Genomic DNA, 14927 nt, shown 5'->3' on the forward strand with positions numbered 1-14927 from the left:
TACTTGGAGATTCCCAGAATCGTCCTTAGTTACAGTGGGTGAATGGCCTTCTATTAATGGGATCATTCGTGGACTATTTATATCACGTGAATAACAGATAACAGTATTGAGCATTTGTTCAAATTGAGCATTTGTTCCATGCCAGACACCATTCTGAGTGCTTCATATCGAATTCAATTAGTCTTCACTACAAATCAAAGGTGGAGGTATTATTATCCCTGTTTTAAAGATGAGAAAAGCAAGGTTATGTCATTGCCTGAGGTCACTTGGCTCTTATAAGAGAGGCGGGATTCATATCTGAGTAATAATCCACACTTACAACCACAACACTGTAGTGTTCCCATTATATAAAGACACTGAGGGTTGTTTTTTTTTTAAAGATTTTATTTATCTATTTGAGAGAGAGAGAGAGCATGTGTGCACGAGTGGGGGTGGAAGGGGCAGCGAGAGAGGGAGAGGGAATCTCAAGCAGACACCCCACCCCGCCAAGTGCAGAGCCCGATGCAGGGCTGGATCCAGGACCCTGAGATCATGACCTGAGCCAAAACCATGAGTCGGACGTTCAACCAACTGAGCCACCCAGACGCCCCTGGACACTGAGGTTTTTTAAATAATCTATTTCTGGCCATTGATGGGAAGATATGTTCATTTATCCTGGGAGTAGTTGGCAGGAGGAAGTCTCTTTTCTGTGACCCATTCATTTCATAAAATGAGTTTAAATACAAAATAAGTCCGAGTCTTCCCACTGCCAGAAAGATGACAGGAAGGTGTGGAGAGAATATGGGAGACAAGCCCGAGTTCAAAAGAGATCACTACTATCTCCCTGGCCTGATGGGTGTCAAGTATGATTAGTTCCTTTTAAGAAAAAAAAAGGGGGGGGGAGACAAAACTCAAAGAACTGACTTTTTTTGAAAATACATTTTCTTTCCTTTGACATAACGGCTGGTTTAAGTTGCCCAGCAGCAGGGAGTGATAAGAGAAATGCTGTAATTAAGAGCGCGGAAGAAACATGTTTTGAACCATGAAGTCAGAAGGTGTGAGAAGCTCCTTTTTACCAAGGGCAAGCTGCTCCTGGAAGAGAACAGGCTGGTTGCCGCCCTCGTCAGAGCAAGAGGAAGCCCAAGTATCTCTTGACATGATGGATGTCTCAGCACCACAGGATTAGAAGTAGCATCTGCTTCTTCCACCCAACGAATAATTTATACAACCTCTCAACATGGTTGAAGTGGCTGCAAGCTGGCCAGGTTTCCTGGAAGGGTAGAGAGGGCATGTGGGGCAACCTAGAGAGGATGTTGAAGCCAAGTGGAAGAGATGAGCCCCCCAAATAAAGTGGAGGGTTGTACAGAATCAGGAACTCAAGAAAGGGATGAAAGGAGAAGCCCAGGGCTGGTCGCTTCCAACCCAACTACTATCAACACTCATCCCATTTCTCTTCTTGCTTTGCAAGGTATGATGTTGGCCACAAAAATGGAATAAAATGCCCTTGTGAGTCGGAAAGCTCTAACTGGTGAGGGGGAAGGCACCTAAAGGAACAGCGGTAAGAACTGAGAAAAAAAAATATTAAAAGCCACGGAAATTCCATAAAAACTCAATAGCAATAGGTGTGCATCTCGGATACCGTCGCTTAGGGTCCAAGGAAAGCTTAGCTTAGGTCTCTACTCTCTACATGGATATTAGGGGAAAGTATGTTTTTTTCTCTTTTTACAATATTTCCTGGCTATGTGAGAAAAGCTCCTCACAATTTTGCATGCAGACTTCAGTGTGCTTACCATTTTATTAATTTATTTATTTCTGAGGTCCCAAGTTAAGCCCATATTTGCTGAGAATCCTGAGAGAGGAAAATAGGGCCAGGCCATGATTTAATAATACAGTGGGCTAAGAATCCAGAATGTGTACTTGGAGACATGGGCACAGCCGGCACAACGTCTCTCCACAGATATTTCTGTGGGTGAAATGGAAGTACATTTGCGGACACTTCCCAGTAGTGGGGATTCCTGAGACAGCGGTGTTGAACGTTCCTTCAGCACCAACACAGCACCAGGCTTGACAGCCTGTGCCTAGAGTTTCGAGACTTCTAGAGTCTGCAAAGTGCAAGCCATTATTATCCCTTGTCATTTTTTTAAATTATGGAATTACATATAGCAGCCCTTGTTGCATATTGCACATGAAGCCTCTCAAAGGCATTTTACTTCATGCTTTATTACGTGGTACAATTATGATCCACTCTGCAAATCCGAAGGAAGAGAACTGTTTCATGTGAGACATGAGGTTGCCTCCCATTTCTGTTAAAGCTGATACAATGCCAACGTACTACAGGGGGTGAAGAATTAAAATTCTACTAAAGATCTCTATTCTTGCAAAGTACGTTCTGTCTGTAGTTTCCAAAATTATGCATTTTATGATTTTATAAAATTAACACCCATGCGTTAAAATATAGGGGAAAAAATAGAAAAAAAAATAGAACTCTCTCTTAAAGAGTCAAGGACCTCAACCAGTTCCACAAGTAGTCAGAGGTGGAAGCCAAGTTAGAAATCCAAAGGCTCTTATTTCAAAGCTAGTGTCATTTTTACTACATCACAGTTTAGAGTTTAGCTATTTTACTATTTTGCTTTTTTTCACTTAACATTGTGCCAAAAGGATATTTGATGTCACACTTTCTTAGAGGGAGGCATAACATTCTATTGAGTGCTTCAGAAGTGTTTTTTGAACATTTAAAAATCATATTCTGTGGAACGTCATTGTCGAGGGTGAAGATCAAGGATGCAGGGAACCCTGTACTGTGGCATCTGGACACTGCCGGAAACACAGCTTTGGTGCAAGGACCTGCTCTCCGCCTGGGCTGGGGTTTTGCAGAGTCAGTAGGAGGGGCAGTGACCACACCTGTCTTTATTTCTAGGAAGTCAGAGGGTTAGCAGGTCTTGGTTGGGAGGGAGACAGCATTCTTGAAGGAATGTTTAAATAATAAGAGAAAGAAATGGAAACTCGTTTCCTTGGGGATCTCCAAAGAAAGACAGGAGAAAGTCTCAGCCATCTAGCAAGGTTGACGTGCGTCTTTGCTTTAAGAAAAGTAGAGAAAGCAAAGAGGGTAACTCAGTGTAATACTCTGAAGAGCCAAAGTTGAGTAACACTAGCACCAGGAGTATTCTGGGACACTGATTTTAGGGTGGCAGGATTGGAAACCCTCCATCCCTCCTAGGCATCCGTCCACCACAGCCTCCACCTCCTTCTTGGACGGACATCTTCCCCTCCTGGTGCTTTGCTCTCCCCCAGGAAGCTGTTGGCTGTTCCTTCATCCCCTGTTTCTGGACTCCTCAGTTTCCTTCCAGGAAAGCACTCCACGCCAGCAAAGAGACACGTGTTCCTTGTCATGGATACACCTCATATGTAGATTCGCTTGATGGTTACCGAAGTAGCGGACTCATTTTACAGTTCGTAAATTAATTTCAAATTCAGTCTCAGCGTCTCCGGCAAAGCTTCTGCAGCCAAGAATTGCCGCTCAGTGCATGTGCCCAAGTAGCCCCCACCTCTGCGCCCGTCAGCCAGATCTGTTTTCTCTACAGAAGCACATGCATTGCCCCATGCTGGCAGGCCCTTGTTTTAGCACTGGCTAATCACCAGTATGTTCTGGTAAGTGAGATTCACAGATGCTGATTGCATTTATTGCATAAATTACTTCATTATTAAAATCAGGTCATTTGAGCCCCCAAACCATTAACATGAAGGTTATTAACATAATTTCATAAGCTAATAAATCAAGCACAGGAAAGGAATTAAAGGGTTCTTAGTGATAAGTGTTTCTTCAGAGATTAAGGAACACAATTTTCTTATGCATATATTAACATTTTATGAGTGGATTCATGCAAGAGCAGTTTTTCCTCTCTGCACACATGACTCACACTTCGTCTTCATGCTCGCCCTCTGAAGCTCATTTTCAAAATTAAGGGGTTTTTTTTTTCCTTTTCAAATAAATGTAAAGCAGTTTTCGACGGAATCCGGTAGCCTTCTGTAGTATGCACCACCTATAAAATTCTTCTCTTTTCACACTCCTTAGACTGCAAAATCTTTGGAGTCGGGGGAGGAGGCAAGGTAAAGGCGGAAGGAAAAAGACCTCGGATTGGTCTTAGATAATGCAGTTTTCATTCTAGGTGAATTTCAGATGTGTTCCTAGTCTTAAAAGGTTCTAGTGAAGTTCTAATTATCTCTCTAATTACAACACATACTGAGGTTAAGTGTTCTTATCAAATGGTGCATTAACAATGGGCTTTATTCCCAGGCTGGATCTAATAGGTTGAGATACCGGCCTGAACACACAGAAATTGGTTCCCTCGTTCATCCCACTTACCAGATTGTGAAAGATTCTGAGGGTCGGAGCCATCATTATCCAGTGCAACGGTGTTGCCTAGAAACGGAGCTAAGTTCCAATGTAAATTAGACTGTAACAACTTTATCCTTGGTGCAATTTGTGTAATGTTTTTAGCAAATAGCGACTGATGGGTCATAATTGAAATACGTGAAATGTTAGCAAGCATTGAGTGTGATTTTACCAGGAGAATTTGGGAAATGGGCGGGACTTGGCAGTTCCTTCTAAGAACAAATGTAGCGACCACACCATACTTTTCCTCTAAATCTTCAGTGACTGCGAATATTCCCTTGAACAAGGTACAGACTTCCCCAGACCTCCTCCTACCTGCCTGCTTTTAACCACCTCATCGCTCTTAGGGGAGAAAAACATTTCTCAGCATGGTTTACAAGCTCCATTGGTCTGGCCTGCCCAGCCTATTGGTCCAGTCTTGCATCACAGCTCGCTTGCTTTGACTTTTTCCTAAGCACCACTGCCTTCCCGCCACCAGGCCTTTGAACAGGCTTCCCTCTCCGATTACAGTGCTCTTCTCTGCTCATTGAACCCACCGACTCCTATTCATTCTTCAGATCTCAACTCAATAGTCACTTCCTCCAGGAAGCCTTCCCTGACCTCTCTGATTAGGACAAATCTTTCCTGGCTGTGACTATACCATGAATGTCTCATTGAAGTATTTGTCACAGTTGATATTTTTAATTAAAACATTTTTTAATTGTGATCATGTCTTCATGGTTAAAAAAATTAAAATGAAGTAAAAAGTTAGATACTATGCTGTCTAGCCTTGATTCCCATTCTCATATATTCCATTATGTCTCCTGCTAGAGACATACTTTTTTTTTATTGGTTTCTCATTTATCTTTCCAGTATATTTTTTGCAAGGACATATGCAAATATATATCTAAATATATATCTTGTTTGCCCCCTTTTTAACGCAAAAGATAACATACCTTATACATGGTCTACATCATGCTTTTTCCTCCCTGACAAGATACTCTGGAGCTTATTCTGTATTGAGGCATAAAGAACCTTTCTCCTTCTTTCTATAGCTGCATACAGTTCCACTGTGTAAACTCTTCCATTGTCTATGGAACCAGTTCCTTATACTGGCAGTTAAATTGCTTTCAGCCTTTTACTGTTACAAGCAATGCTGCAATTAATAACCCCATGTGTGCATGCGTGTCTCTCTCTCTGTTACTGATGCATGTGCAGGTTATTTGTAGAGCAAAGGCCCACAAGTAGGAGTTGTGGGTCAAAGGATAAATGAATGCATCAGCAATTTTGGTAGATGTCGCCAGACTACCCTCCCTGCAAGCTATATCATCTTGCAGCTTTATTAGCAAAACATGACTGTCCATTTCCCCCCGGCTTCACAGTGGTGTCGTCCAGCTTTGTGACTGGGAGGTGACAAATGGTCCTCGGTGCGGTTTAAATGTGCATCTTTCTTATTTTGATTAAGGCTGACTCTCTTTTCATGGAGAGACCGTTTGTAGTTTTTGTGTGTATAAAGTGTATGTCATATTCCTCGCCCACTTTCTATTGCGTGCTTAATCTCTTCCTCCCTGTTATCTGGGTGCTTTTTATTACAGAGATTAACCATTTATCTGTGATATGTATTGCAGATATTTCCCCCAGTCTGTCATTCTTACGACTTTCCATATGGTGATTTTGGATAGTCAGTATCTATTGCTCCTGCTAAGACACTAAAAAATACTAGGGAGGGCAAGTCCCACATCTCTTTTGGAGCTGCTATGGTCCCAAAACCTTGTTTTTTTTTTTTCAATGTAAAAAAAGGTGAGCCATGTTGTAGATGGTCTCCAGGGCCCCCTCATCTCTGAAAGTCTAGAGTACTATTTTCTTACCCACCGGTTTATTAAGTTTCCCTCCGCCTCTCTAAGTTCAGGCTCTAAGGGTACACATATCATTGGGAAACATGGACACTAACATGATGTCACTTGGGAAGTGCCTGGAAAAGCTCCCTCCCCGAAGGATTCAACCTAATTTTCATTTGAAATTTCACCATCAGTGATACATCCTGTCTTAATTCCCACTGACTTTGTTCTAGTCCTTGTTACCTCTTGTCTGGACTTAAGCCCGTCTCGACGTTTGTCTGCCTGGATCCTGTCTCTTCAACCTCCAGCCTATATGCTGCCTCCAGATGACATTTCTTATAGAATAGTCTTGATCAGGCCACTTTCCCATCCAACTTTCTTGCATTTCCCATTTCGTTCAATATTAAGCTTTCTGGTATCCTCCTGATAAGGTCTCAAACAACGTGTTCAGCGGCATGTCTCATTAATGCTCTCGCTGGTACCTTCTGTTCCCTCATGTGGGCTCCTTGCCTCATCCACCTCAATGCCCTTCTCAGGCTGCTCCTTCCACCTGGCATGCCCTCCCTTTATCCAGTCTAATTCTGCCTACAAAGTATTTCCCATTTCTCACCATCCCCCCCCCCGCCGAAGCTGGGCTGGAGCTCTGTTTTCCCAGGGCCCTCACAATGCTTTAAAACGATAAAAGATCAGGCGTTCCTGGATGGCTCAGTCGGTTGAGCATCCGACTCTTGATTTTGGCTCAGGTCGTGATCTGAGGGTCCTGAGATCGAGCCCCAAGCTCAGCATGGAGCCTGCTTTGGATTCTCTCTCCCCCTCTGACCCTCCCCCACTGCTCACATGCATGTGCTCTCTCTCTTAAAAAAAATAAAAGATAGATCATATTCTGTGTTTTTCTTGGAAGGTATGTGCATGGCTCTCTGTCTACCAGAGTATGATCTCTTTGAGGGCAGAAATGTATTCCTTTCCATCCTCATAGGGTTCTGTAAGAAGTAGTGTCTGAGGCATTCATTGACCAGAATCGAAGCAACACTCACTTCTAGTACTTAAATTAATTTGCACAGTACTCCTGCAATGGATAGCAACTTAAGACTTACATAGATAAAATAGAGCTACCTTACGACCCAGCAATTGCACTACTGGGTATTTATCCCGAAGATACAAATGTAGTGATCCGAAGAGGCACATGTACCCCAATGTTTATAGAAGCAATGTCCACAGTAGCCAAATTATGGAAAGAGTCTAGATGTCCATCGACCGATGAATGGATAAAGAAAAGGTGGTATATATATATATATATATATATATATATATATATATATATACACACACACAATGGAATATTATGTAGCCATCAAAAAAATGAAACCTTGCCATTTGCAACGAACTAGAGGGTATTATGCTAAGTGAAATAAGTCAATCAAAGAAAGACAATTATCATATGATCTCATTGATATGAGGAATATATCAAACCATAAGAGACTCTTAATCTCAGGAAACAAACTGAGGGTTGCTGGAGCGGAGGGGGGTGGGAGGGATGGGGTGGCTGGGTGATGGACACTGGGGAGGGTATGAGCTCTGTTGGGCGCTGTGAATTGTGTAAGACTGATGAATCACAGACCTGTACCCCTGAAACAAATAATGCATTATATGTTAATTTAAAAAAAAGACTTACATAGGTAAGAGTTAGTTTAGCAGAGTTGTTTTTTTTCTTAAATTATGATTCATGAAAACATCAGTGTGCACGTGTGTGTGTGTGTGTGAGAGAGAAAGAGAGAGAGAGAAAGAACATGTTCATAAGAGGGAATGGTGTTGAGATGGGGGAAAAGTATGTGTAGAGGTTAGCACTGAAGGGCACTGAGGAGAACGTCTACTTTGCATTGTGCCAAAGAGCACCTCTGCTCATTCCTGAAGTAGTCTGTCTCATTGTTGTACCAAAGTATATCCTTCCCATCTTTTTGACTTTGGATGAAATTTATCCACGAAAACTTTTCTAGTTAACTCGCAACCATCAGCCACCTTGATAGGTTAATCAACCATCGCAACCTCCGATAGGTTAATACATTCCGCATGCGCATGTCAAGACATTATTGACACACTCTAATGTATCTTGAGGCTGTCCTTTGCCCGTCTTATCTCCTCTGTGGAGTGTCCTTCCTGATAGTATTTCCTATTTAATCTTGTAGCCCTTCTAGAGAAATAGCTCAGGAATACTTGATAGTGGAAGAATTCTTCAGGATTTGTGAGTGGGTCAGAGCCAGCCTCCCCCATGACTGCCCAGAACAGAGATACGTTTTCCTAGGCTCCCTTGCATCTCAGTGTGGCCATGTGACTGAGTTCTGGTCAATGAGCTATAACTAAAATTTTTGGCATAACCAAAAATGCCACATCTAACTTCCAGAACTGGCTTTTGAAGTAAGAAGTCTCCCCCTTTGGGATCCTTTCTCCTTCCAGCTGAGAGGGATGCCAAGGTAATGAGTGAAGCTTGAGCAACCATCTTAGACTCTGAGGGGCAACCCCTAATGCTAAAAATAGTGGTGTAGCAAGATACAAAGAGGCTGCATCTGTGATGACTTTCTGAAGATGCGCTTCAAGACTGCCTACCTCCCGACTTCTTATACATGAGAAATAAGGTTTCTGTCCTGTATAGGTCTTCCTGATTTAGGGTTTCACTGTTCACAGCCAAACCTAATCCCAATCTCATATGGTCATAGGAAAAAGCAGAACATGGAGATTTACAAGGAGCCCTCAAGCAAGACCCAAACTGGTGCTCTGCCTGGATAATAATAATTTACAAATCATTAAGAGAGAGAGGAAGAAGATCAAAATTGGACGCTTAAAGGGCATGTTCCCTTCCCCTGGGTAAAAGCAGAGAATGTGCACATAATGCAGGTCAAATGCTGTGGAAGGGCAAGGAGTACCAGTACCCTGAAGTGTGAGCAAAAGGAAAACCACAGAGGTTAAGGAAGCTGGAATGTAATGCGTACTGGCCTTTTAGGCTACCAGCAGCTGGCTTCAAAATGTATGAGATGTAGAATTTGGTCATATAGTATCTTCATTCCTCCACTACGGAACAAAATTTTGTTTATCGCAACTAACATACTAAAATAAAATTGTAGTAATAATACTTCTCCTTATTTAAGCTATTCCCAGGAATTTGAAAGAAGAGTATCCCAGTCTGGTGTTATTCCACAGAGCAAACTACCCAAGGAAATTCTTGCCAACAATGCAGTGACATGGGCATCACATTCCAGGAGAGAAACCAGGGTCCAGAAAGAAAAGTGATTCACCCTAAACCTCCCCCCCCCCACCTCCTTAGTTCATCACAGGATTAGGCTTTGAACTCCCCCTTGAGGCTCCTAGGCTAGTTCTCTCTCCTCAGCACCATATTGTCCGCCCCCTTCCTCTCCCATCCATCAGGGACATCAGTTGTGCCACGGAAAAGTGGGGGGAAGCAGGATGGAATATTTATCTCTGCCCTAGGGTAATGGGTGACCAAACGTGGAGTTCACATCTGCCACCCACAAAAGAGAACTTTAGCTTTCAAAATGCTTGTAAAGAAACATCCTTTCACATTGTGTGTCTCTCTGACCGTAAGAAATGGATTTTGCATGAGATAACGAGGAAAGAGTGCCAGCAACACCAATGTCTTTCCAGGGGGTCTGGAAATCTCCAAGTCTGGAGCTGACAGGTGGGCTAGTCACAGTGACAGTTTCCAAAAGTTGTGCTTGGGATAATGAAGTGAACAAAATAAATATGAGAGGCGCCTGGGTGGCTCAGTGGGTTGAGCATCTGACTCTTGGTTTCGGCTCAGGTCACGATCTTGGGGTTGTGAGATCGAGCCCCACGTCGGGCTCCACACTCAGCAGGGAGTCTGCTTGAGACTCTCTCCCCCTCTCTGTCTGCCCCTCCCTCCCTCTCAAATAAAGAAATAAATCTTAAAAAAAAAGGAAAAAGAAATATGACTAACATGTCCTTGGGACTAGATGGCAATTTCCCAAAGCACAGAGCTCTTCAAACAATAATATCGCTATTAAAAAAAAAAAAACACATTGTCCCTAGAACTAACCCTTTCAGGGTATGTCTTACTCGTTACAAATTTCTGACACCTGTATGTGTATAAGGGTGCTAAATCCGAGTTGGCTCTAACAAATCCTGATGTAATGTGAGATGTGCTTTTTCACAGGTTCTCTTCGGGGAAAGTGGCCCAGCTTAGAATCTCGGGTTTTTAACATTGAAAGAAACCTCTTAGTTCAATATATAAGTAATCCAGTCCCCTCATTTATAAATCCAAGAATTTGAGGTCTCAAGAGAAGCAAGATTGTGCCCAAGGTCACAAAGCTAGTTGAGGTTTTAGTAAGTATCTCTTCCATTCCTTTCATATCTCTGCAGAACGATTAAAAAAATATTTGTTCCTCCCTTCTGTTTTCTCAGCCACCAGCATTCCAGCTGAGGCCTCACGTTTGGAATCATAAATATGGCACAACAAAGCACTACTATATACAGTTTATCAAATGATGATGGTTATTTTTTTATACTCTGGGGGAACAAAATGTATCATCACCACTCACTCTCACTTTCGTTAGCTTTTTAGGCATGGGTTGAACTGGTTGTTCTTTGCACTGAGGTGTGTGTGTGAGGATGTCATGTGTTAACAGCTAATTAGTAGCATTGCCGAGCAGAAGGAGACCTTGCTAACACAACCGAGTCTCTGTGTCACGGTGGTGCTGGTTGCAGCTGTGGTTCTTAGATGTCAGCAAACCCCAGCACAACAGAGACATTACCCAGGGCTAGGGAGAAGCCGACGACCTCATTTGGAGCCTGCCAAGTAGCTGTGTTGGCCATTGGTCTGAGCAAAGTGCTAGATGCCTACAGGGCCCTGGTAACCCAGCACTAGCTCCCCACTCCTCTTCTAGATAGTCACATGGAGCAAACTGCTTGTGCCAAAAGAAACTGCACATACTTGTGAAAAGAGCCACAGTGCTAAGAGAAAAACTGAACTGTAGCCACCACTCTACCTCCAGCTGGGTGAGGTTAGGTTCCCAACCCCATCCACTTGCACGGTCAGCGGTCAGCGTTGGATTTGGCCAAGCTTTCATTTCCCGGGACAGAAGTTATCAGAAATCACATGCTTTCGCGGGGAGAAGGAGAGAGAATGCCCTTTGAATGGAAGATAACTAGGAGGTGGTAAAATCCACATCTTGTATACCTAACTTCTCTGATCTCCTGCAGATAGCATCACTAGGACCTAAAATAGCAACGTTCTCGTTATGACTCCAGGGAATTCGGTATTTTACCTTCATTGAAACTGATTCGGATGTGGTGCTTTTGCGTTTCATTTTAGACATCTGGAATGGGAAGGGAGCTTGCTTTCCCAGCTTTGACTTGGAAAAACAACTAATGAATTCACCAAGTATTTATTCAGCACCAGCTCAACAGGCACGGGCCTGTGCCCAGAGACTGGGATGAAAGCTCGGGCCGGCACAATTCTGGGAGTATAGTGAAGGCATCACGCAAGTCATGCAAATGCCCCATTGGGTACCAACTCTGGCCCGGGCAGAGAAGGCTGTTTTGACATTCCTATTTTGCGATTGCCACATGGTAATTGCCACCGTCACTGCATTATTTTTTTTTCCCCTTCACAGGGAATACAAAAATTTCTGAACTCTTGTCACTAGTGTTTAACGAAAACTAACAGAAACTGACTGTCATGCAGAACACAAAGAATATAATTGGTTTCACAATTACTTAATGCTCCTAAAACAACAACAACAACAACAACCAAACCATAGGGACTTCTGGTTAAACATGGCAGATTTAAAAAAAAAAAATGACTGTACCTCCAGTCCCTCTCAAACTCCCACTAAGATGACAGGAAGAGAAAGGAAAAGCACCCATCAATAAGGACTTTGAGAACAAAAGAGGAAATAGCAATATTTTGAAAGCCAGAGAGCAGATGGATGGGCAGTCACTGACTTAGTAGGACAAAAGAAAGCTGAATGGCAAGCGCCTAGGAGAAGTGAAGCCAACAACCAGGATGAATGGGGCCACAGAAGTCTGGAGAGTCTGGGAGGTAGGGGCACCCGCCGCCCCTCCTGGGGCGGGGGCAGGACTGGAACCGGGAGGAGTAGTTCAAAGTCTGTTGAAGTGGTATCTCCTACAGCATCCCTTCCCTCCCTAGTACAAGACAGGAGGTTTATTCTCAAAAGAGATTGAGCAAGAAGATCCTGGACTAGGGACCACTGGGCACAGCTGAGGGCACTGTGACATACGGCAGCCAGGGAGACTAAGGAGGGGGGTGCGTCTGCACACCCAGCCATGCCACCAGCAGCACCACTGTAGTCTCGCTCCTAGAATCCTGGCAGCCAGGCTCGCAAATGCACCGGCAGAACGGAGGCTTCCTTGGTAAACTGATCTGCCCAAGAGAAAGTATCCACAGATACTGCAGCAACTGCGATTAGCAGAATAGTGTCCATGTACTAATCCCTGCAATCTGTGCCTATGTTAGATTACACGGCAAAGCAGAGTGACGGGGCAGATGGAATGGAGATTGCTCATCAGCTACCCTTGACATAGGGAGAGTGTCCTGGGTCATCCAGGCGGACCCAACGTGATCACCAGGGTTCTCAACGGTAGCAGAGGGCGGCTGAGTCAGAGGTCAGAGTGATGTGCCATGAAAGGAGCTGACCCACTGCTGATGGCCCTAAAGATGGAGGAAGGGAGCCAAAACCCAAAGAGGAGGAGTGGCTTCTAGAAGCCGGGAAAAGGAAGAAAACAGATCCTTCCTCAGAGGCTCCAGAAAGGAATGCAGTCCTCCCAACACCCTAGTTTTAGCCCAGCGAGACTGTGCCAAACTTCTGACCTCTAGAACTGGAAGATAAATAAAATGTGTTGTTTTGAGGGGCCAAGGCTGTGGTCATATGTTGCTGCTGAGATAGAAACCTATGCAGATACTATGCGGGGGACCCGACTCCTGATCAGTGAATCCCATCCGTTGCAAATCCCACCCATACTCTCCGGGCTGCCGTCAGCGTTTTACAGCATCCAAGGAATAACAGGTATTTGAAGGAAATAACTAACATAAAAGGCAAAGTTCAAAATTAATAAACATCACAGAGGGAAGAGACCATGAAGGGACCAGAAGAAAATGTAAAGAAAAAGTAAGGAAACAAACCAACCAACCAACCCTCAGAGAAATAAGAGAGAATATCATATCCATGAAAGCAGAACAAGAACGGAGTGCCCTTAAAAAGGAACATTTAAAAAAAAAGGAACATTTAGCAGATTTAAAGAGCTCCTTGAATTTAAAAATATAATAGAATAAATACTAAATTAGAAATGCAGAGAAATAAGTTTAAAAACCTGCGAAAAAGAGGTCTATGGCAAGCCGTGGACATGGGTCCCTGTTAAAGATATCAAGAATAAGTCCTACTTTGGGATGCCTGGGTGGCTCAGTCAGTTAAGCATCTGCCTTCAGCTCAGGTCATGATCCCAGGGTCCTGGAATCGAGTCCCACATCGGGCTCCTTGCTCAGTGGGGAGCCTGCTTCACCCTCTGTCTGCTTCTCCCTCTGCTTCTGCTCTCTCTCTCTCTGGCAAATAAATAAAATCTTTAAAAAAAAAAAAGAAGTCTTACTTTAAGAGATACAAAGGAATTTAGATGAAAACAAGAGGATAAAACTGATTACTATGCTCAGAAACACTTATTAATCCAGGACAAAAATAGGTACCATATACCCAAAACAGTCCATGTAACCCACAGAGAGGTTAATTGTCAGATTGCTCATGCCCATACAGAAGGGGATATGGTAGTCTGCACAGTGAAGGCTCATAAGCTTCCAGAGTATGGTGTGAAGACTGGCCTGACAAAGCATGCTGCCCCACATGGTACCGACCTGCTGCTGGCCTGCAGGCTTCTCAGTGGGTTTGGCAGAGACAAGATCTCCGGAGGCCAAATGGGGGTGACCAGAGACAGATATAAGGAGGAAAGCATTGGTTGTCAACCGGGTGCTTCCACCTGCTGTTTGAATGCAGGCCTTGCCTGACTACCACTGGAACTTTGGAGGCCCTTACAGTACCACGCGATTCCCTGATTGTGATTCCGAAAGCAGGGAATCCAATGCAGACATACACTGGAGGCACACCGTGGGTCAGATCATTGCAGATGATGCGTGTTACCTAATGGAAGGGAGGAAAGATGCTTACCAGAAACAATATGCTCACTCCATAAAGAACAACATAAACTCCAGACCTGACGGAAGAAATGTCCAAGAAAACTCATACTGCTATATGGGAGAAGCCAGTCTATAAGAAGAAGCCTAAGAAAGAACTTCAAAAGAAGGGGCAGAACTGTTCCAGAATATCTCTTGCTCAGAAGAGAGCTCATGTAACTCAGAAGAAGGCAAACTTCCTCAGAGCTCAGGAGCCAGCTCCTGAGGGCTAAGCCAAACCACAATTTTCTGTGAAGGTTTTTCAGATAAAGACAAGCTTATTGGCCAGCCAGTTAAGGAAAGGGAAGGGAAGAGAAGGGAAGGGAAGGGGAAGGGTGGAGGGAGAGAGAAAGAAAAGAAAAGAAAAGAAAAGAAAAGAAAGAAGGAAGGAAGGAAGGAAGGAAGGAAGAAAGAGAAGGAAAGAAAGAAAGAAAGAAAGAAAGAAAGAAAGAAAGAAAGAAAGAAAGAAAGAAAGAAAGAAAGAAAGAAAGAAAGAAAGAAAGAAAGAAAGAAAGAAAGAAAGAAAAAGAAA

At 43.5% G+C, this 14927-nt stretch overlaps 1 pseudogene; it reads left to right on the plus strand.

Moving 5' to 3' along the window:
* LOC113928015 overlaps positions 1–14628 on the plus strand; it is a 99524-nt pseudogene extending 84896 nt beyond the window's left edge.
* The last annotated feature ends 299 nt before the right edge of the window (positions 14629–14927 follow it).

This window comes from Zalophus californianus, chromosome 7, assembly GCF_009762305.2.
Source record: "Zalophus californianus isolate mZalCal1 chromosome 7, mZalCal1.pri.v2, whole genome shotgun sequence".
Classification (NCBI taxonomy): Eukaryota; Metazoa; Chordata; class Mammalia; order Carnivora; family Otariidae; genus Zalophus; species Zalophus californianus.